Here is a 22,252-nt window from a genome sequence, read left to right on the forward strand (position 1 = left end):
CTCAGCCTGGACACTGAGGTCCAGTGCCAAAGGCCTTCTGGCGGTTCTCTCACTGCGAGAAGCCAAGTTACAGGGAACCAGACAGAGGGCCTTCGCGGTAGTAGCACCCGCCCTGTGGAACGCCCTCCCCCCAGATGTCAAAGAGAACAACAACTACCAGACTTTTAGAAGACATCTGAAGGCAGCCCTGTTTAAGGAAGCTTTTAATGTTTGATGCATTACTGTATTTTAATATTTTGTTGCAAGCCGCCCATATGCTCTGTTAGACATCTCTTTGCCAGTGACATCTGTACAGGATATATAGGGAGGTTCTTTCTTCCACCCATTGTGTTATTGCAGGGGGGTCAACCTGGTGTACGCCGGCTGCTTTGGACTACAACTTCAATCATCCACAGTCAGCATGGGCAATGGCCATGGACAATGGGTATTGTAGTCTGCAGCATCTGAAGAGCACCACATGGGCTACCTTTATGCTTCTGAAAGGCTGACGTTTCATCCTTCCAGTGTTGTAATAAAAGTCTTTCGGCGACCAGCACTGATTACGGGCTCCATCATGAGGTTCCCACAGCACGGAGAGACATAACCCAGCCATGGGTTTGTGTGGTGTGTGAAATGTCCTCTAGGCTGGCCAGAGGCAGCAAGCAGCTGAAACAAAAACTATCAGCCCAACATGTCAAGGGAGTGTTTGGAAGGCGTGTGGAGATGTCGATTGGCACCGTTTCCATGGGCACCCTATGGTCTCTGTTGCAAAGCACTGCACTCCCGGTGCTTCTCCGCACAATAATTAATTCATTGATTTACAAATAGGCTGTGTAACCCACCAGGGTGCGTTTGAGAAACTGGGAAACCATTACAGTCTAATGGCTTTCCACCCCTCCAAACCTGTTAAGTGTGCAAGCGCTGGAGGCAGCGCCACTTGAGTCTGTCAATCAATAATTCAAAGAAGGCAAAGAAACTGGCCCTGGGAAGAGGGGGAAGAGAAGAAGGAGCTAAATCAGGGAAAGTGCAGAGAAGGGAGTTTCTGTTATCTATGGGAACCTCTTAGTCTTCGCTGGGATCCTGGATCGTGAGAAAATATCTGCAGGCAGACCCTGGTCGATACCAAAAGGGAGGCAAATTGATTTCTGGGATACCTAAGGGCTTCTCCAGATGCAATTAGACACCTTATCAAAGTTCTCAAGTAAAACCAGAGATTACCTTGAGCAGGAAAACAAAGCTTGCGGCGAATTTCAATCCAGACGGCCCTGTTTTAGGAGCTCACCAATCCGCCGTTGGGTTGCAGTTTCTTTCTCTTCGGTTTGTGGGTCGTGGGGTGCTGTAAACTTCCAGTGATACTCTGTGAACAAAAGTGGTTGTTTGCTAGTGAGAGGCCTTAATAAGAGGAAAAACTCTCTTCTTCCTGCCCTTTTTCGAACCCCCACTCTTCTGTTTCATAGAATTGAAAAGCTGGAAGCGACTCTGAAGGTCATCTAGTCCTTCCACCCAGTGGCGGTGGTAGTGGATGAGCAAGTCAGTCAATTTCTGTGTCTTTCCATTTTTCCATTTTTCTTTCTCTCTTGTTTTTGAAATCTTAAGTTCATCTCTAAGTTCTACCTCTCTTTTAATTCAGAACCAGTGAAGGCGGTGAAGGTCCTGTGTGAGTGCCTGGAGGCGGTTGGAGGATGGATGGCGGCTAACAGATTGAGGTTGAATCCTGACAAGACAGAAGTACTGTTTTGGGTGGACAGGAGGCGGGCGAGTGTAGGTGACTCCCTGGTCCTGAATGGGGTAACTGTGCCCCTGAAGGACCCGGTGCGCAGCCTGGGAGTCATTTTGGACTCGCAGCTGTACATGGAGGCACAGGTCAATTCTGTGTCCAGGGCAGGTGTCTACCAGCTTCACTTAGTATGCAAGCTGAGACCCTATCTATCCACGGACTGCCTTGCCAGAGTGGTGCATGCTCTGGTTATCTCTCGCTTGGACTACTGCAATGCGCTCTACGTGGGGCTACCTTTGAAGGTGACCCGGAAACTACAACTAATCCAGAATGCGGCAGCTAGACTGGTGACTGCGAGCGGCCACTGGGACCACATAGCACCTGTCCTGAGAGATCTGCATTGGATCCCAGTACATTTCCGAGCACAATTCAAAGTGTTGGTGCTGACCTTTAAAGCCCTAAACGGCCTTGGTCCTGTATACCTGAAGGAGCGTCTCCACTTCCATCATTCAGCCCGGACACTGAGGTCCAGCACTGAGGGCCTTCTGGCGGTTCCCTCATTGCGAGAAGTGAGGTTACAGGGAACCAGACAGAGGACCTTCTCGGTAGTGGCGCCCGCCCTTCAGATGTGAAGGAAATAAGCAGCTATCTTATCTTTAAAAGACATCTGAAGGCAGGCCTGTTTAGGGAACTTTTTAATATTTAATGCTGCATTATTTTTAACACTCAATTGGAAACCACCCAGAGTGGCTGGGGAAACTCAGCCAGATGGGCGGGGTATAAATAAATTACTATTATTATTATTATTATTATTATTATTATTATTATTATTATTCCTCATGAAAATTCCTGAATTGCAGGGGGTTGAACTAGAAGACCTTTAGGGTCCCTTCCAACACTAAGATTCGGTTGTTGTTTAGTCATTTAGTCATGTCCAACACTTTGTGACCCGACTTCCCTTCCAACTTTATGATTCTATGATTCTATAAATTCATAAGTGGATTTTTCCTAATATGCAATTTTGCCTAAGATAGTTCTCTCTCTCTCTCTCTCTCTCTCTCTCTCTCTCTCTCTCTCTCTCTCTCTCTCTGCAAATCTGTTTTCCTTAATCAAGTGCATCACACAGGGCACCACTGAAAAATGAGAGCCAAAACACCACCACTGTTATTGGACTCCAGCTCCCATCAGCTGTAGCCAGCATGGGCCATGGGATATGTAGTCCATCAGCATCTCGAAGGCAGCATCTTGGCTATTCCTGAGACAGACTCTGCTCCAGTCTGGGGGTGAGGACTGCAACGAAGGATCTTGAAATTGGCCCATTGCCCATATTTACACTTTATGCACTTCCTGCATCACAGAGGATTGGAGTGGACGAGCCCCTGCAATTCTAAGACTCTATGTATCATGTAGAGGTTCCTTAAGAAATACACGGAGATGGGGATATATCTACAACAGCACATTACTAAACAATGACCTTGTTAGCACCGCATGCACTCTTAAAAAATGCACGGCTAAATTGAATGATTTAGTTTTGGTAGCACGAGCTGTTCTTGACAACGGTAGCTTCGGGTAATTGGGGCAAACATTCTTATCTCTGCAAAGCATTCAGTCCCATTTAAGATGGCAAAATAAGGACTGGAGGAAAAATAATAATGGGGGCCCAGGGAGCAAAGTGGGGAATATTACACAAGGAATCAGGGCAACAGAAAATGGATGTCTGCTCCATCTTAATGCTACCTCGAAATTAAGTTCAAGTTACATGCTCAATTAATCTGCTAATCCTCCTTAATGCCCCTTTTCCATGTCCCAGTGCAGGATACCTCTGGGACCTGTTGGGCTTCCCCATGGAACATTTTATATCCTTCATTATGCTGGTGTCTAAATCAGGGATATGGCTTTGCTAATGCTGTTCCTCATACTGGCTTTGCATCATTGTTTGCCTCAAATTCGTGTCCTCCTCGCTTATGCATTCACAACAGGGACCGCAGCCTGCTTTGCAAAGCATCCCCCGCTCCTCCTTTCACGTTCATCATGCGAAATCTCACTTTGCAATTCAACGGCATCTATTTGGTCTATTATTGATATCCAGCACAGCCGCATGCAAGTATAGTTATAGTTCTGTGCCCTCCTTCAATAATAACTTCGTGTCAGGGTAACTTAAACTCAAGGCACGGTCAGTGGTGCTATTTGACTCAAAAGCTATGCTTGTCCTGCAGGAAATTTCAGAGGATCGTTGAACTGTAGAGCTGGAAAGGACCCCAAGGGTCATCTAGTCCAACCCACTGCAATGCAGGAATCACTGCTAAATAATCCCTGACAGATGACCACCCAACCTCTGCTTAAAAACCTCCAACAAAGGAGGTCCCACCACCTCCAGAAATTTGTCTAATCAAGGACTGTGGTGTTTGTCCTCCTAGGTGTGTGACATCATACTGGGTCCATAGGGAAAGGGTTAACTAATTGTAAAATGACTAACCAATGGGAACCCAGTGGGAGGAGTTAGAGTTAGGGTGGAGAAGACAGTCTGGAGTTAGAAGAGACAGATAAGATAAGATAAGTCTGTGGGTTGGGCTAGTCTGGTGTGAGAGAGTGAGAGAATTTGTTAAGAGGAGTCAGTCAAACAGTTGAGATAATCAGTCAGAAGGTATTAGGAAGGTTGTTGTTGTTTAGTCCTTTAGTCGTTTCCGACTCTTTGCAACCCTACAGACTAGAGCACGCCAGGCACTCCTGTTGTTATGTACTGAGTTGAATAGGATCCAGATTGCAGCAGTCTGATTAGTCCTAGAACAATAGGATCCAAAATGCAGCAGTCTGATTGGTCCTAGAACAATAGGATTCAGAATGCAGCTGTCTGATTGGTCCTAGAATAATGCAGCAGTATGATTGGTCCACAGGAGCCACCCAATCCAGCTCCAGGTAGAAGTGAATCCACAACCTGATTGGCCTACAGGAGAATCCTGGAATTAGCCAATCACATGCAGCCCATTGTGTAAATGTATATAAAGCAGATATTTTGGGGAAACTTCCATTCCTCCTCACCACTATGAGGTGAATAAAGAGCATGAAATCCACTCTCGACTCCGAGTATACTTCACCTGTCTTGTACTTCCTCCCGCAGTTTGGTCAAACTCATGCCTGTAGCTTCGCGAACACTGTCCAACCATCTCGTCCTCTGTCGTCCCCTTCTCCTTGTGCCCTCCATCTTTCCCAACATCAGGGTCTTTTCCAGGGAGTCTTCTCTTCTCATGAGGTGGCCAAAGTATTGGAGCCTCAGCTTCAGGATCTGTCCTTCCAGTGAGCACTCAGGGCTGATACTAAAGTTAAGATACTGACAGGAATATTATCGGAGAAACCATAAACTTGTCAATATCTGTAAAATAAGCTTGTTTTTGTTTTGGTTCACTTTTAACAACTGTTTGGACTCAGTGTTTTACCAGAGAGTAACTGGTTGGTGGCAGCGGGGAAGCGAGCACAGTGGTGGCACAGGGATCAATAGACCGTTAAACATTCAGGGACCCTGTGTGATCGCCACAAGGACAGACTTCGGTCCTTCAAATTTCAGTGGCACCTTATGCAAGGCCAAAATTTAGCGCCCCCCCACCCATCTCTCACCTTCCATTCTGCTCAATTCATCACGCCATAGTTGTGACACCCTGCGGCGCCCCCTAGACTGTCACCCAGCACAGTAGACATGGTCATGTTGGCCTCAATCTGCCTCTGGTCTAATCCTCTTTTAAAGGTTGGGGACCATCGCTACCCCTTGTGGAGAGCAGATTCCATAGTTCAACTATGCTATGCATGAACAAGTACTTTCTTTTGTGTGTCCTGAATCCATGTCCTCGTTTCTGTCCTATGTCCACATTTCTTTTCCACACTTGGCAGGGGAACACAGACGACTGACTTCCCAGAGAAAGCTGCCTTCTCCTGAGCCAAACTCTTGGTCCATCCAGCTCAGTATGGCCAACACTGATTGGCAGGGGCACTCCAGGGCTTCAGACATGGGCCTCTCCCATGGAGGACATCAGGGACTGAACCCCATGCCAAGTGCTTGTTCTGCCAGAAAGCTATGGAAACCTCCTGCCTTCTATATGTTCACCTGCATCCATTTTCATCTCTGTGAAACGCAGGCATCACAAGGCATTCTGTCAGGTTCCAAAGACGCAGGCAACTTAATTGGTGTATAATTTCGAGACTGCAATGTTTGTGCGAGCAAATTATTCTGTCTTGTGCCTTTTGCCTGCTTTGCATTTACCAAAGGCAAATAGCGTCTGCTATCCGAGAACGGTGCAGAGACCAGTGGCCTGCGTCTGCCCGGCTTGTTTTCCACAGAGCTACGCTTGGTTGTTTATAGAATTTTATTACAAGGCGATCATTACGTTTGCTGCTAATCGAGATCGGTTTCCTTTAATAAGGAGGCACTGTGTGCCAAAGTCGGTTCTTTCAGACAAAGCCTGATTAGCTTATTACCTCAGGATGAATTTCCCACATGGAATAGCTCATAATTAGCCTCGGATATAACCCCGGTGAGGCTGGTGGGAATAAGGGCTCGATTTACATATAAAAGTTGTGCTGCTCTGAGAAGCTAATTCTAGAAACACAATTCTTGTTGAGTAGAGGTCAGGCAGTCAGTGTGGCCTAGAAAGGCGATCATAAGCTGCCCTGAGCTCCTCAGACCCCGCTGCAGGATGGGGAGAGGACATGCCCTCCAAGTGTCCCTATTTTCCAGGGATGTTTTTGTTTACCTTCTGGTATAATAATAATATTATCTGTACCCCGCCCATCTGGCTGGGTTTCCCCAGCCACTCTGGGCAGCTTCCAACAAAGATTAAAAATACATCAAAATGTCACACATTAAAAACTTCCCTGAACAGGCCTGCCTTCAGATGTTTTCTAAATGTTTGACATCTGATGGGAGGGTGTTCCACAGGGCGGGCACCACTACTGAGAAGGCCCTCTGCCTTGTTCCCTGTAGCTTTGCTTCTCGTAGTGAGGGAACCACCAGAAGGCCCTTGGCGCTGGACCTCAGTGTCCGCGCAGAATGATGGGGGTGGAGACGCTCCTTCAGGTATACTGGGCTGAGGCCGTTTAGAGCTTTAAAGGGCAACACCAACACTTTGAATTGTGCTTGGAAACGTACTGGGAGCAAATGTACGTCTTTCAAGATGGTATTATGTTGTAGGCTTAGGCCCTTTACTTTGCCAGAGAATTGCTTACCCGCGTCCCCAGGACCGAGAAGAGAATAAAAAATTCCAGGAAAGTTTCTTCTTTGGAGAAAAGAGTTTTATTGCAAATCTGTGCACAGAGACAGTCAGCAGAATATAGTTTCTGAAATCTGACTGTCTTGTTACCATGTTCAGCAAGCATTTTTATACCTGAAAGCATTCACCCTCCTCCCATACCTCCCCCCAAAACTTCCCCAATCAGCTTGGCAAGTTTTCAACTCATTCCCTTTTAGGGCATATCAATATTTGCTGGCTAAGGCTGCTAGCTAAGCACTTCCTCTGCTGGTTAAGCATTTTCTCTGCTCAGTAAGCACCCCCTCCCACCTTCTTGTACACGTGTCTTTCTTTTGCTAGCTAAGCATTCCCTTCGTATCTCTTCTTATCTTGCATTACTTAAAGCAGAAGCAAAGCAGGAAACATCTTGCTAGTGGTTTTTAGTTGACAGCAGTTTTTGGCTAGGCAGGAAACGACCTTCTGACCTGTAGCTAGCATCAGCAGTTTCAGATAGCTGGTTAGACAGGAAACGGTCTCCTGACCTGTCTGATTTAGGCTTTGCAAATAACTGCATTTTTGAGTTTGAGCTTGTGTAGCCATCCTAGCAGAGTGCCGGAATTTACTATGTGTAGATAATATTAATGATTAACCGTTCCCCTCTCCCTTCACTCCCTCCTCTTCTTCTGAACAACCTAATACTTAGGTTCGTTCTGGGGTATGGGCCTATACTCCCTCATCACAGCGATGACTGTGGGTCCTAGCTTCCGTGACAGGAGTCTTTGCATCATTTGCTGCAAGCATTGCAATAAGCAGGGGATACAGAGGCAAAGAAGCAAAAGGATTAATAGCGGTCCTGCCAATAATACTATAACATTCCTGAGCCAACTGCCATCAGGGAGCCAGGAATACAACCAACCCCATGCATCACTCCCTGTGGCTTTCAGCGGGTTTTCAGCTATCATTGTTTCCATGTGGTTGATGGTGACTGAAATATTATCTAGGACATATCTATTTTATTGCTGAAGGGCCCACTGATACTCGTGCTCTATCAGCTGCCTTGCTTTTTGGGAGGTTGTGTCCCACCTCTCTGAGGAGGAGCCTATTACCTTAACCAATTTTCCCACCTGTCCTTGTGGATGCTTAATACTCTCATGATTTCTTCCCAACACACTGTATCCGAAAGGGGCTTCTCCCTCTACATATATTAACATATACCCACAGGAATATATATATCCACCCTTGCAGAGGCCTGACACACGGAGTGACCATATCAAAGAGTTCTGGCCCCAATATCAAAAGTCCTGGCGGTGCCTCAGAATTTGCTGGAAAAAAGTCTCTACGTTGGGGACGCTGCCCGCGGGCGTCCCTCCCATCCACTTGTCCAGCCGTCTGGCGCTCTTCTGGAGATGGTTAGCTTCAGAGGATCATCAGGATTTGGTGTAACTGTCCAATCTAAAATAGCCTTCTTCACTTAAGTGTGGTGGACCCAAGGGGTGAGGTAACAGCAGTGGGCCTGGGTCCACCTGTTAAGAAAGAGACAAAATCTCGGGAGAATTACTGCACATAATTATTAAACTGCACATTTTGACTAGCATGGGGGGTTATTGCAAAACTGAGTGGACAAAAGCTGGTCCATTGTCAGATCCTATTGACCTAGGTAGTCCATAGCGGGGAATGATCTCCCTAAGCAGGCACCTGGTTACTTCAAATGCCTTTTCAGTTCTGGTGGGCCAGGCTTCAACCCATTCTGTATACGTGCAGGTCGCCACGAACAGGTAGCGGTATGGTCCACAGCGGGGCAATTCAGTGAAATCCACAACAAGATCTTCCATAGGTGCCGTTCCACTGTGCTGAATCCCTGGGGGAGCCAGTGGTCCGGTTCTGGGATTATTCTTTTGACACAGCAAGCATTTCCTGGAGATCTGGGCTGCCAGTTGGTAGAGGTGGGCTATGTAGAAGCATTTTTCCAGCTGCTTGGTTGTAGCATCGGGTCCTATGTGGGTTGAATCATGGTACCTCTGAATTATTGGCCGCGAAAGAGACTCTGGAATCCATATCCTGTCATCAGGGGTAAGGTACCATCCTTCTTTGGACATGGTCAGCCCCTGGGCATCTGCAGTGTCCCTCTCCTTTTGGTGTATATTGGCTTATCAGCGGTGTTCAAGATCCTTCCAGGGACCAGTGCTCCAATAACTGACGCGGGAGCTGGTTCTCGGGCTGCTTCCTTGGCCACTCTGTCTGCTAGTCGGTTTCCTCTGGCCACTTCTCCTAGTCCAGTTTTGTGTCCATAACAATGGATAACTGCCACTGCCTTGGGCTCCCATACAGCATCCAGAAGGTTCAATAAGGCTTGTGGGTGGGCCACCTGGTTTCCTCTGGAGGTAAGCAAACCTCTTTCCTTCCATAAGGCTCCATGGGCATGTAAAGTCAGAAAGGCATACTTAGAGTATAAATGTTTATCTTCTGTCCCTTTGCCAAGCACAAGGCTCTGGTGAACGCTGTTATTTATGCCAGCTGGGCCGACGTTCCAGGCGGGAGTGGCAGCACTTCGATCACTTGGTCTTCCAAGGCTACCACTGCATAGCCTGCCTTCCGCTGTCCAGCCTTAACAAAGCTGCTTCCATCCACAAACCATGAAGGCCAGTGGGGGTTTGCTTCATCTTTGAGGTCAGGCCTGCTAAAATATTCTTCATCATCTTTGCTTGGGAGAGGAAATAGGTACCCTTCATGTCAAGCAGAGCTGGGACTGCATGCGGGGTCACACAAACAGTGTCTTGGCCAAAAATAAATTTGTCTGCTTTGTTCAGTAGGGTGGCTACTGCCACAACTGCTCTCATGCACGGCGGTAAGCCTTGTTCTGTAGGCGTCAGGCGCTCAGATAGGTATGCCACTGGCTGTTGCCAGCTTCCCAATTTTTGGCATAGCACTCCCTTTGCTGTTCCCTGGTCTTCATCCACAAACAGGGAGAAAGGCTTCTCAGGATTTGGGATACCCAGCGCTGGTGCTTGCTGCAGTGCCCTTTTCAGATCCTTGAAGGCCTGCCGTTGCTCCTCTCCCCACACAAAGGGGTCCTTTTCAGTTCCTCTGGTTGACTCGTGCAGAGGCTTGGCAATTATGCTGTAATTAAATATCCATATCCTACAAAATCCTGCAGACCCCAGAAAGCCACAGAGTTCTCTGCAGTTCTTTGGCTCTGGTATCAGGATAATAGCCTGCTTCCTTTCTTCACTGGTAACAAAAGGGTGTTCCACTGTGATTGGCATTGCCTCAAGATCCTATGTTGGAGCAGTCGCTCTAGATGCACCTACACTCCTTCAGTCGCCCTTCGTGGGATGGGATACTTATTTACTGCAACAGGATTGACAAATGGCTTGGGCTTCACAATTATTGGTGGGATATTCTTTGCCATTCCTGGGGGGTTCACTTGTTCCAGAATACTGGCGGGGATGGGTCCCTCCTCTTCTTTTACCATCATGAGGTGCCAGTACTCCCTCAGGGGTGCCTCCACAACCAGTTCCCCAAGTGGCATAGTGGACATTGTGGCTTCTCCCGATGGCTTAAAGGTAATTTGGGCTTGCAACTTTACCAACAAATCTCTTCCTAATAATAGAATAGGGCATTCTCTCTTCCAGTGCCCTTCCTGTCGGCAGATGGCGCACTGATTCCTCCCAGACGGCTTCGCCCTCCTCCCCGGGCACTTCCTCTTTCCTGAGGGGTGGGTGTGGTAGCCTGTAATGCCGTCAACTTCCTTGTTTGATACTTCTCCTTTTTTTTTTTTTTTTTTCCTCTGGGCTTCCTCATCTCTCTGATTGTAAGTGGTTTGAGCTAACTTCAACATCTATTCCAGCCCATGGCCGATGCACCCCTCATGCTTCTGGATTTTTTCTTTTGGCGAATATTGGACGCTGCCTGAGCTACAAAGGCAGCCTTTATAATGGGGCGTTGGCAATATCATCTGGGTTCTCCTCAAAGGTAGGGTTCTAATTTCTCCAATTGCACACATCAGCACTTGAAAAAGGCACATGTTGGACTGTATAAGTGCATGGTGGTGCTTCCCCACCCTGTCCTGGGGGGCTGGTGGGTCATACACTCTGCATAGAGGCATCATTGCAGTCCCACCCTTTTTCTGTGCCTTATGGGACTTATAGAGGGACGCACTGGTTGCTGCTTCTATCCATTCCTTCTGCCATTACTTCCCTTGTGTTGGGAAACATCCTGCTGCTGCCAACAAATGGGAACTAACATCCACTTCTTTCGCATAGGGTTGTACATACTGTTGCAATCTCAATGTCTGATACTGTGTCCACATTTTTCCTTTCTTTGCTAACTCAATTAGTCCCTTCATAAACTCCTCATCATCCTCTTCCTCTTTGCTCTCTAATTCATCAACCTTGGAGGGTTCAGGCTGAGGGCCGGCTCCTCCCTAGTCCTGGGGCCCTGGGCCTGGGGGATTCGCTAGAGGGGCAGTTGGTGGAGCATAGGGTGGCGGCAGTTTAATGACTTCCCCCTCTTCTCCTTCTGGCTCTGGTATCACCGGGGGCTTTTCTGCCTTCCCTGCCGGTCGAACTGTACAGATTGTATTTCGTGGGGCGTCGCCTTGGCAGGCTTTCAACCACGGTGGATTCTTTTCTACATTGGTTTTCCAAGTAGAAATATAAGGGATCTGGTCTGGGTGGACGTTCAAGATATTTTGATATAGTGGGCTGATTAGTTGCAAATCAAAGCTCCCCTCCGAGGGCCAGTTAGTTTGTTGGGGCCAATCAACTTCACACAATGTCCTCATCCTCTGTCTTCTCAATTTGAACCCCCAATCATCATGCTTTGTGGCCGCTTTCCAGTTCTTTAAAAAACATTTCAGAGGACTACGTTAGCTTGCCCCAGACCCCATTTTTTTTTTTTTTCAGATACCCCGCACCTAATGGGCTGTAAATTCTTTCACACTCCACGCACTACAGATTGTGACCTGCCGAGGTCGCCCTGGCAGAAAATGCACAACCCTGCAATCGCTCGGCCAAGGGGAACGCTAGGCCCCGACCCACACTTGACAACAATTCAGTCACTGGGGTATCCGACATGCAACATATAACATACAAATCACACCATTATAATTTCAACATGCAACACACAAAACACACCAATACAATTTCCCCTCTGTTTCCCTTTTACCCAACCTTACTGGCGGCAAACTACTGCAATCGGCCAGTTCCCTTCCTGGCGGCCCTCTGCACAACCAGGTGAGGCTTGATCAGACCTCGCCCCCCTTTTCCTTGGGGCCCACGCCCTTTCCCTTGGGCTTACCGTTTTCCGCTGCGGATTCCCTCCTGGCCAGTCCTCTTTCCTCCCTCGACCGAGGTCCCTACTCAGGAGCGGTGTGGCCGGCTTCCCCCACGAATCAGTAGGGTGCGCGCTGAAGCCTGCAAACTCCGGTCCGAGCTGTTCACCTGGTCGAGCCTGGCTCTTCCCGGCCCCCCTGGGGTGGGGCAGATTTCCCGGCCAACGCACCAAGCTGTAGGCTTAGGCCCTTTACTTTGCCAGAGAATTGCTTACCCGCGTCCCCAGGACCGAGAAGAGAATAAAAAAATTCCAGGAAAGTTTCTTCTTTGGAGAAAAGAGTTTTATTGCAAATCTGTGCACAGAGACAGTCAGCAGAATATAGTTTCTGAAATCTGACTGTGTTGTTACCATGTTCAGCAAGCATTTTTATACCTGAAAGCATTCACCCTCCTCCCATACCTCCCCCCAAAACTTCCCCAATCAGCTTGGCAAGTTTTCAACTCATTCCCTTTTAGGGCATATCAATATTTGCTGGCTAAGGCTGCTAGCTAAGCACTTCCTCTGCTGGTTAAGCATTTTCTCTGCTCAGTAAGCACCCCCTCCCACCTTCTTGTACACGTGTCTTTCTTTTGCTAGCTAAGCATTCCCTTCGTATCTCTTCTTATCTTGCATTACTTAAAGCAGAAGCAAAGCAGGAAACATCTTGCTAGTGGTTTTTAGTTGACAGCAGTTTTTGGCTAGGCAGGAAACGACCTTCTGACCTGTAGCTAGCATCAGCAGTTTCAGATAGCTGGTTAGACAGGAAACGGTCTCCTGACCTGTCTGATTTAGGCTTTGCAAATAACTGCATTTTTGAGTTTGAGCTTGTGTAGCCATCCTAGCAGAGTGCCGGAATTTACTATGTGTAGATAATATTAATGATTAACCGTTCCCCTCTCCCTTCAATGTGGTCTCAGCAGCCGCTCCCAGTCCCCAGTCTAGCTGCTGCATTCTGGATTAGTTGTAGTTTCCGGGTCACCTTCAAAGGTGGCGCCACATAGAGCGCATTTGGTATTGCTTGAAAGGAAAGAGACTACCTGTCCAATGCAACTTTCTTCTTCTCGATGCACACACCTAATGTTGATTATTAGATGTTTAACATTGACAAGCTGGCGAAGGAGCAAAAACACTCCCAAACAGATCTTCATGTACAAAAACAGGTGTATTCGAAGTGCAGGTTTGTATTTATTTCTGCCTCCGTCAGACTTCCTATTTGGTGATCTCAGGAATTCTCTCTTTTTCTCCACTCAAGTCTCTTCTAAGCAGTTTGCAGCGTGATGAGGGGAAACATAAAAAACAAAACAACCCCCCCCCCCACATTTTCATTTTGTACCAAGCTCTTTTCAAAGTGAAGCCCGGCTTAACCGTCTTACACAACGCGGCTTCCACACATCAGCACTCTTAAGAGTGCTCATTTAGATGGGCAGGAAAAGCTAATTTTAGCTTGAAATTAGAGGCAATTACAGGTTCAGGAAAGGAATGGGGGAGTGTGCACCATCAGTGATTGATTTCTTTGGGATAAAGGCTTGGAATGAAGAGTAAAGTACAGGCAACAAGCGGTTTGCACAGGGGTTATATTCCTGACTCCTTTGCACATTGGTGGAGTGTGCATAAGCCCGCTCTGCCCCATTCTGCCCCCACCCCGTTCTGATCCACATTCCTCCCCCTTTTCCGGCCACTTCTGAGTCACCACGAATCACTGTGGACGATCAAACCCCAAACGGATGCGCACAAATTGGTGGTTGCTTGTAGTAAAAACTGGAAAGCAAGAGAGCTCTGCATAGCACTGAATCAGTATGAATATTAGCACGGCTCTGCATTTTCCAAATGGTATCTAGAGAGCTGCTTCCAGTCAGTGTGGACAATACTGAGCTAGAAGGAGCAGTGGGCTGAGCCGGTACAAGGCAACTTCTTATGAAATCTGTTCGGTTGCACCGGATGTGCTCAGACCAGAGATTTGTTCCCTGCACACGATGGTTATTGTCCAACATTGAAACTTCCCAGGAGGAGAGGGCAATGCAAGCTGAAAGGTTGTAGCTTAGTGGCAGAACATCTCCTTTGCATGCAGACAATTCCAGGTTCAATCCTGGGCATCTCCAGGCAGCGCTGGAAATGTCTCCTGCCCGGAACCCCAAAAGCTGCTGCCAGTCCGTGTAGACAACACTGAAGTAGATGGACCCATGGGTCTGATTCAGTATAAAGCAGCTTTTTATGTTCCTGTGAGGGGGCGCCAGTGGTTCTTCTCCTTCACTACTTGTGTCATTAAACATTAAAATATTTCCCTATACAGAGCTGTATATGGAAGTGAGAGCTGGACCACAAAGAAGGCTGATCGCCGAAGAATTGATGCTTTTGAATTATGGTGCTGGAGGAGACTCTGGAGAGTCCCATGGACTGGAAGAAGATCAAACCTCTCCATTCTGAAGGAAATCAGCCCTGAGTGCTCACTGGAAGATCCTGAAGCTGAGGCTCCAATACTTTGGCCACCTCATGAGAAGAGAAGACTCCCTGGAAAAGACCCTGATGCTGGGAAAGATGGAGGGCACAAGGAGAAGGGGATGACAGAGGATGAGATGGTTGGACAGTGTTCTCGAAGCTACCAGCATGAGTTTGACCAAGCTGCAGGAGGCAGTGGAAGACAGAAGTGCCTGGCATGCTCTGGTCCATGGGGTCACGAAGAGTCGGACACGACTAAACAACCAAACAACAACAACATACAGAGCTGCCTTCAGATGTCTTCTAAAGGTTGTATACTTACTTATCCCCTTGGCTTGGGGCTTGCATAAGTTCACATCCTCCAACATTTCTCCAATTAAAATAGGGATGATTTAAGGAAAAGCGGGACATTCCGGGATCAAATCAGAAAACGGCATGCCTTCTGTAAATCTGGGACTGTCCCTGGAAAATAGGGAAACCTGGAGGGTGACTGGGTCCCATTTTTTCATATGTGGTGGACTTGTAAAAGTCCCCAAAACAGGCTTTTGGGAAATGATACATAATGAATTGAAGAAGGTGTTTAAAGTAGTCATCCCCTAAAAGCCTGAAACATTTCTTTTGGGAATAATAGGGAATAATATCTTCCACTGCCTCCCCTTACCAAATGGCGGGAGGCAGTGGAAGACAGGAGTGCCTGGCGTGCTCTGGTCCATGGGGTCACGAAGAGTCGGACACGACTAAACGACTAAACAACAACAACAGGGACAGAGGTTTCCAAAAAGTTGGTTAAATTGTTTACGTATGCCAACACTGCAGCCAGAATTCTGTAGACACAGAAATGGAATCAAAGTGGAGATGGCAAAACTGATGGCAAAAATAAGAGACCAAACAGAAGAAACGCTTGCAGAAGAATGCAGAGCCTTTTTGGATTATTTGAGAAAATATTACAGTCAAATGAAATAGCAGGCAGGACTTAATAAAGGAATGCGATATGAGAAAAATGCTTTTGAGAAATATTAACTTATATGGCAGCAGGTGAAAGATTTGAAGAGAAACATCATGGAAGTAAGGATGGGAAGTCAAAATCTTAAGGGAATGTTGTACTGAAATTGAATTGAATTTGTTAAATTGTTTGAAAATAAAAAATTGTGTGTTGGGAGGGGAATCAGTGACCGTTTTCCCTGTCAGGTTGTGGGCACCATCCCACAATGCCTTGCAATGCTGACCTCTGACCCTGCCCTGAACTCTGATGTGAACACAGGGGAGGCGCCAAGTGCATTGCAGAGAACGGAGAAGCCTTTGCTTAATTCGTGCCATGAGCACCGGCCCCCCCATGCTCAAAGGAGCCCCTGGGTGCCTTGCAAAGAAATGGCCATCCGCTTCGCTCCTCCATTTCCCTTTGAAAAGAAAAGGCCTCCTGTGATGAGTCCTCTTTGCTGCTGGATTATGAATACCAAACAAATGCACATTAAAGCCCAGGTGGGTGTTTATATCCCCCATGAAGCATTGCTAATGGCTGCTGAGCCGACCTTTATGGCGTTGGATTGTTTCCATAAGTAAAACAGGAGACGGCTGCCGTTTGCTTGGAACCGGTTTGTATCAGCAGGAGGGTGCGCAACACACGGGATGTAACGCACGGTTTTTTTGCAACGTGAACGCCGGTCCCATTGGGTCTACAGGGTGCTGCGACCGAGCGAGAGAAGCAGAACAGATTTAATATTCCGTTTGGGCTTCCTGTAGCCTAGAAGCTCAGCAGGTAGCAATGAATTGTTGCTAGCCGGGTGATTATTTACCGAGCTTGACGTCTGTTATGGCTGCGTGCCACGGTCTCTGCCTTCACACTCACATACTGCAAGCGTCCGTTTGCTGCATTAAAACATTATGGACCTCACCCCATCTTGCAGCCATTTAGCTGTGATTTACAACCCCAATCTTTGGGAAGGATTCCCATGGAAGCATCAAGAGAGGCTGTTAGGTTGGGCCTGATGAACCGTGTGGGCTTTGCTGGGTTGCTGCCATTTATTTATTTATTTGCATAATTGAGCATCCTGTTTCCCCCATCCAAACAGATACATCAAAGCGGCAAACACTTGACACTTGTTGTCAAGCTCTGCAGAAGGTCTGTAGCTCAGTAGGAGAGCATCTGCTTTGTGAGCAGAAGGTCCTGGGTTCAAACCCCGGCATCTCCAGGCCCCCTGCCTGATGGCCATCTGTCATGGGTGCTTTAGCTTGTGGGATGTGATGCATGAGAAGCAGTCAAGTACAACATTCCTTGGTTTCCTAGAGTGGACATGCAGGGGAAATTTCCTGTTTCCTCCTGGCTGGAACATCCTTCCTTTTGCATGGGACTGAATGTAGGTGTGACCTTACCTGTCCAGGTAACAAAAGGACGAGGCACACAGCACACTCCCTCTTTTTCACTTCCTTCTTCGTTGGAGCAGCTTTTTAGCTAGGAATGCTCTGCCAGCTTCTCAGCTAGCAGAGGACACTGGGGTTATTCCCATATGGGGTCGATCCACATGTACATATTTTTTAACTAAGTGCCTTCAGGAATCCATCTGTGAACTGATGTGAGTAAACTAACTTTTATATACTTTAAATAAGATTGTGGCGTCTTTATTCTTTTAAGAAGGATATAAGGGAACTTACCAGGAACCTAGTAGTGAGAGGCTTACACAAGCCTAAAACCAGCTATCTGCTGTGAATTTAAAAGGCGGATGAAAAACTCTGCTAAGTAAAGGAACTTGCTAGTGCAAGTTAGGAAGGATATTAATAAACAATATATCCTCTTCTGCCACCCTAAACATTCCCACGTAGCTGAGATTCCTGCATTGCAGGGGCTGGACTAGATGACCTCTGGGGGTCCCTTCTAACTACAATTCTATGATTCTATGAAGCCCTGGAGAGTTACTGCTGGTCCGTGAAGACTGGGGTGGGAAAGCTGACCCAGGGGAGGGGCAGTGTGGCCCTCCAGGCCACTCTTATCTGGCCCTTGGGTATCCCCGAGCGAATCAGAATGCATGCAGGAACTAGCCTACGAAACAAAGGTAAAATTGACATCACTCCATTCACTTTTGCCTCCAGCACCAACCATTGTTGGTTTGTGGCCCCCGCAAGCCTCACTAAAGGGAAATGTGGCCCTCAGGCTGAAAATGTCCCTACTCTCCAGCTCTGAGCTAGATGGACCATGCTTTGGCTTGGTTTAGAGCAGCATCTTATTTGCCTCTGATCTCATGCACCCTTGTTTTTATCCCTCTTCCACAGACTGCAGAAAGCAACGTCTTTCTCCTTTTCGAGAACTAGCCCTCCTTGTCCTTCGTCTCCCTCCCCGTCTCCTCCTTGCTTTCTCATCTCGCCAGATGGCACAGATTCCTGCACAGGCTGGCATATGTGCAGCCCAAAGCCCGTCCTTCCAGGATTACCCTTCCAAAGCAAACGCTCCCCCAAGGGAACAGCTGTCACTGCTCTCCCTCGCTGGGTGTCTGAAGGAGGAGGACGGAAGGCGGGCAGCAAATCTGGAGGCACTGTCTGACCTGGCTGAAGGGGGGGAAGGAGAGAGCTGCCGCCAGGCGGGAATGAGTCTTCAGCATAAGCAGACCATCTGCTCCCTGAAAACTCTGCAATCTCCTGGCAGGTTTGCAGCAAACCCACAGGCTGTTGCCACAGGCTGATGTGGACTTCCCCTCATTCCGAGGGTCACATCCCAAAGGATTTTCCATGTTAGTCACTTGCAGTGAAAATGGTGAAAAGTCCTATGGACCATTTCTGGTGGCACCATGCTCAGTTGCAGAGGTGGGTCTTCAGATGCTGTTGGGTTCCAGCTCTCATCAGCCCCAGTTAGCAAGGTCAGGAACAACAACAACTTACTTATACCCAGCCCATCCTACTTGGGACTCAGCTATACAGCTGCAAACAAAATGTTTAAAGTGTGTTGTAAAGTGCAATATACAAATGTGACATTAGATGGCGACAGTGAGCTATGGCAGACTTAATATATTTTTCAAAACGTTTTTTAAAAAAGCATTTTCACGGCGTTTTTTTATATGTGTCTAGATTCCACTTAGGTTTCCTCAGTCACTCTGGGCAGCTTCCAACATATGAAAAAACAATGAGACATCAATTATTAAAAACCTCCTGATACAGGACTTCTTTCAGATGTATTTGGAAAGTTCTGTAGTTTGAAATCTGTTTGACATCTGACTGGAGGGCGTTCCACAGGGCGTGTGCCACTACCGTGAAGGCCCTCTGCCTGGTTCCCTGTAGCTTCACATCTTGCAGTGGGGGAACCGCCAGAAGGCCCTCGGAGCTGGACTTTGAATTGTGCCCAGAAACATACAGTGGTGCCCAGCAAGACGAATGCCTCGCAAGACGGAAAACCCGCTAGACGAAAGGGTTTTCCGTTTTGGAGGTGCTTCGCAAAACGAATTTCCTATGGGCTTGCTTCGCAAGATGAAAATGTCTTGCGAGTTCCTGCGGGTTTTTTTCCCTCCCCCCCCTTTCCCAAGCCGCTAAGCCGCTTATCAGCTGATCCGCTAAGCCGCTTAACAGCTGATCCGCTAAGCCGCTAAGCCGCTTAACAGCTGATCGCTAAGCCGCTGATCCGCTAAGCCGCTTATCAGCTGATCCGCTAAGCCGCTTATCAGCTGATCCGCTAAGCCCGCTAAGCCGCTAATAGCGCTAATCCGCTAAGCCGCTAATGGGCTTGCTTCGCAAGACGAAAAAACCGCAAGACGAAGAGACTCGCGGAACGGATTCTTTTCGTCTTGCGAGGCACCACTGTATTGGGAGCCAATGCAGATCTTTCAGGACTGGTGTTAAATGGAATGGTGGGAGGAGAAATTCAGCAATATCTGGAAGGCCACACGTTCTCTGTCTCTGCTTGTTTCTATTGCTTGTTGAGCTCTTGTGATGGCCTGGGATTCAGACTCGGAGGCTGAACCTGAGGAATCCCAGCCTGCACAGGAGTCCCCGCCTCCAGAACCAGCTGAGCCAAGGCTGGGGCTTGAGCCTGAAGGGTCCTCACCTGTGCTGGATCCTCAGGTGCAGGCACCAGCTGGGTCTGCTCTGGCTCCTGAAGTGATGGAGGACCCATTGCCTGCAGGTGCTCCACTCTCAGCCCCGTCAGGGGAAGCTGAGGTTGCCTCTGGGTCCGGTAACCCTCCAGCCTCTCCTGAGCTGCAGAGGCTCAGGGCAGAGAGGCGGAGGGAACTAAGTTCCCACAGGAGGAGCGCTCGCCTCCAGGCCAGGAGAGGCGAGTCACCTGTGGACCGGGGCTGCCTTATGCCTCGGGGCAGATAAAAGCCAGCCAGCCCCAGGTTGCGGGAACAACATTGTTGGTAGCCTGTTCCTGCCTGTACCCTGTCCTTCGGGATCTCCTGACCTCGCTCGACTCCCTGCCTTGGACCCAGCTTCAGCTTTGACGGACAGCCTCCATACTGCACCCTCGACCTCGGATTGGACTCGGACCTCGCCACACGTTAACCCTCAGGACCAGCACAGCTCTATTAACTAACAGAGAAATAAGCACATAAGAGGACCCTGCTGGGTCAGGCCAATGCCCATCTAGTCCAGCATCCTGCTCTTACAGTGGCCAACCAGATGCCTGTGAGAAACCCACAATCAGGACCCGACCACAAGAGTCCTCCCCTCTTGTGGTTTCCAGCAACTGGTGTTCAGAAGCATTGCTGCCTCTGAGCATGGAGGCAGAGCCGAGTCATCATGGCAATCTTAAACATAAGCCCCATTGAGTTCAATAGTATTGACTTCTTGGTTTGGGATTGCACCTAAGTCTCAGTATCTTCAACAGGTTGGTTCCTATACAAGGCATTTTCAGACTTTCTGTAGGCTTTTGTGGGCTAGAATCCATTCCCTTAGTTGACAGGGAAGCTTATGAGTGAATGGATGAATACCTACCAATAGGTAAAGGCCGGCATTTGCATGTGAATGGTCTCCAGTCAGATACATATTGTGAATAGAGAAGAAGCACCAGTGAATGTTGACAGTCACCTCAACACGATTCTCCGTGTTCACAGTGTGTGTTCAACAAGGAGGCTGGGGAACAATAAACCAGAGAAGGCTGACATGCACAACGTTTGTCGGGAATTGGCAACGTCCTCCAAGATTCAGACATTTATTGAAACCTGTAAAAGAGGCAGAAAGGGGGGGGACTGCTCACATGTTGGAAATGAATGACAGTCACATGCAGAAGCACCTCTGCTTGATCCCATGGAGGGTTACTGACAGTGAGAACAGATCAGGGATGGGAATGAAACTGCCAGGAATTGGGGTCCAAAAATATGTGGAGGATGCCAGGTTGGGCGCAAGACTGTGCCTCTGACCTTGGGTCAGTCACAGTCTCTCAGGGTAATATAGCTCACAGGTTTGTTGTGAGAATAAAATGTGGTGTGGGTTTAGAGAGAACCATGTGCAGTGGTACCTCGGGTTACAGACGCTTCAGGTTACAGACTCCGCTAACCCAGAAATAATACATCGGATTAAGAACTTTGCTTCAGGATGAGAACAGAAATAGTGCGGCGGGAAGCCCCATTAGCTAAAGTGGTACCTCAGGTTAAGAACAGTTTCAGGTTAAGAATGGACCACCAGAACAAATTAAATTCTTAACCTGAGGTACCAGTGTCAAAGCAATGATTCTTCAGCATCAACTTTGTGGACTGGTTATGTTGTTCAGATGCCTGATTATTGTCTTCCAAAGCAACTACTCTATTCTGAACTTAATAATAGAAAGTGTAATGCTGGTGGCCAACGAAAGAGGTTTAAAGACTCACTCAAGGCCAATCTAAAAAAATGTAGTATAAACACTGACAATTGGGAACTATTGACCTGTGAGCGCTCCTATTGGAGAATAGCCTTTACCAAAGGTGTCATGGACTTTGAAGACGCACAAACACAGGACGAAAGGGAGAAACGAGCTAAGAGGAACGTGCATTTGGCAAATCGTCACTATGATCAATTCCTGCCTGGAAACCTATGTCCCCACCATGGAAGGACGTGTGGATCCAGAATTGGCCTCCACAGTCACTTACAGGCTCACTGTTAAGACCGTGTTCATGGAAGACAATCTTACTCGGCTACGAGTGATAGCCAAAGAAGGAGGAGAAGAATACTGTATTGAGCTCCTTGGAAAAAGAGTGGGATATAAATATAAACAATATAAATATTGCTATGAGTTGGGGGGGCAGATCCCCCTAAATTTTTAAATTAAGGTAAAGGTAAAGGTACCCCTGCCCGTACGGGCCAGTCTTGACAGACTCTGGGGTTGTGCGCCCATCTCACTCAAGAGGCCGGGGGCCAGCACTGTTCGCAGACACTTCCGGGTCACGTGGCCAGCGTGACAAAGCTGCATCTGGCTAGCCAGCGCAGCACATGGAACGCCGTTTACCTTCCCGCTGGTAAGCGGTCCCTATTTATCTACTTGCACCCGGGGGTGCTTTCGAACTGCTAGGTTGGCAGGCGCTGGGACCGAGCAGTGGGAGCGCACCCCGCCGCGGGGATTCGAACCGCCGACCTTTCGATCGGCAAGCTTTTACCCACAGCGTCACACCCCTGTGCCACCCGCGTAAATTTTTAAATT

This window comes from Podarcis raffonei, chromosome 1, assembly GCF_027172205.1.
Source record: "Podarcis raffonei isolate rPodRaf1 chromosome 1, rPodRaf1.pri, whole genome shotgun sequence".
NCBI classification, from domain to species: domain Eukaryota; kingdom Metazoa; phylum Chordata; class Lepidosauria; order Squamata; family Lacertidae; genus Podarcis; species Podarcis raffonei.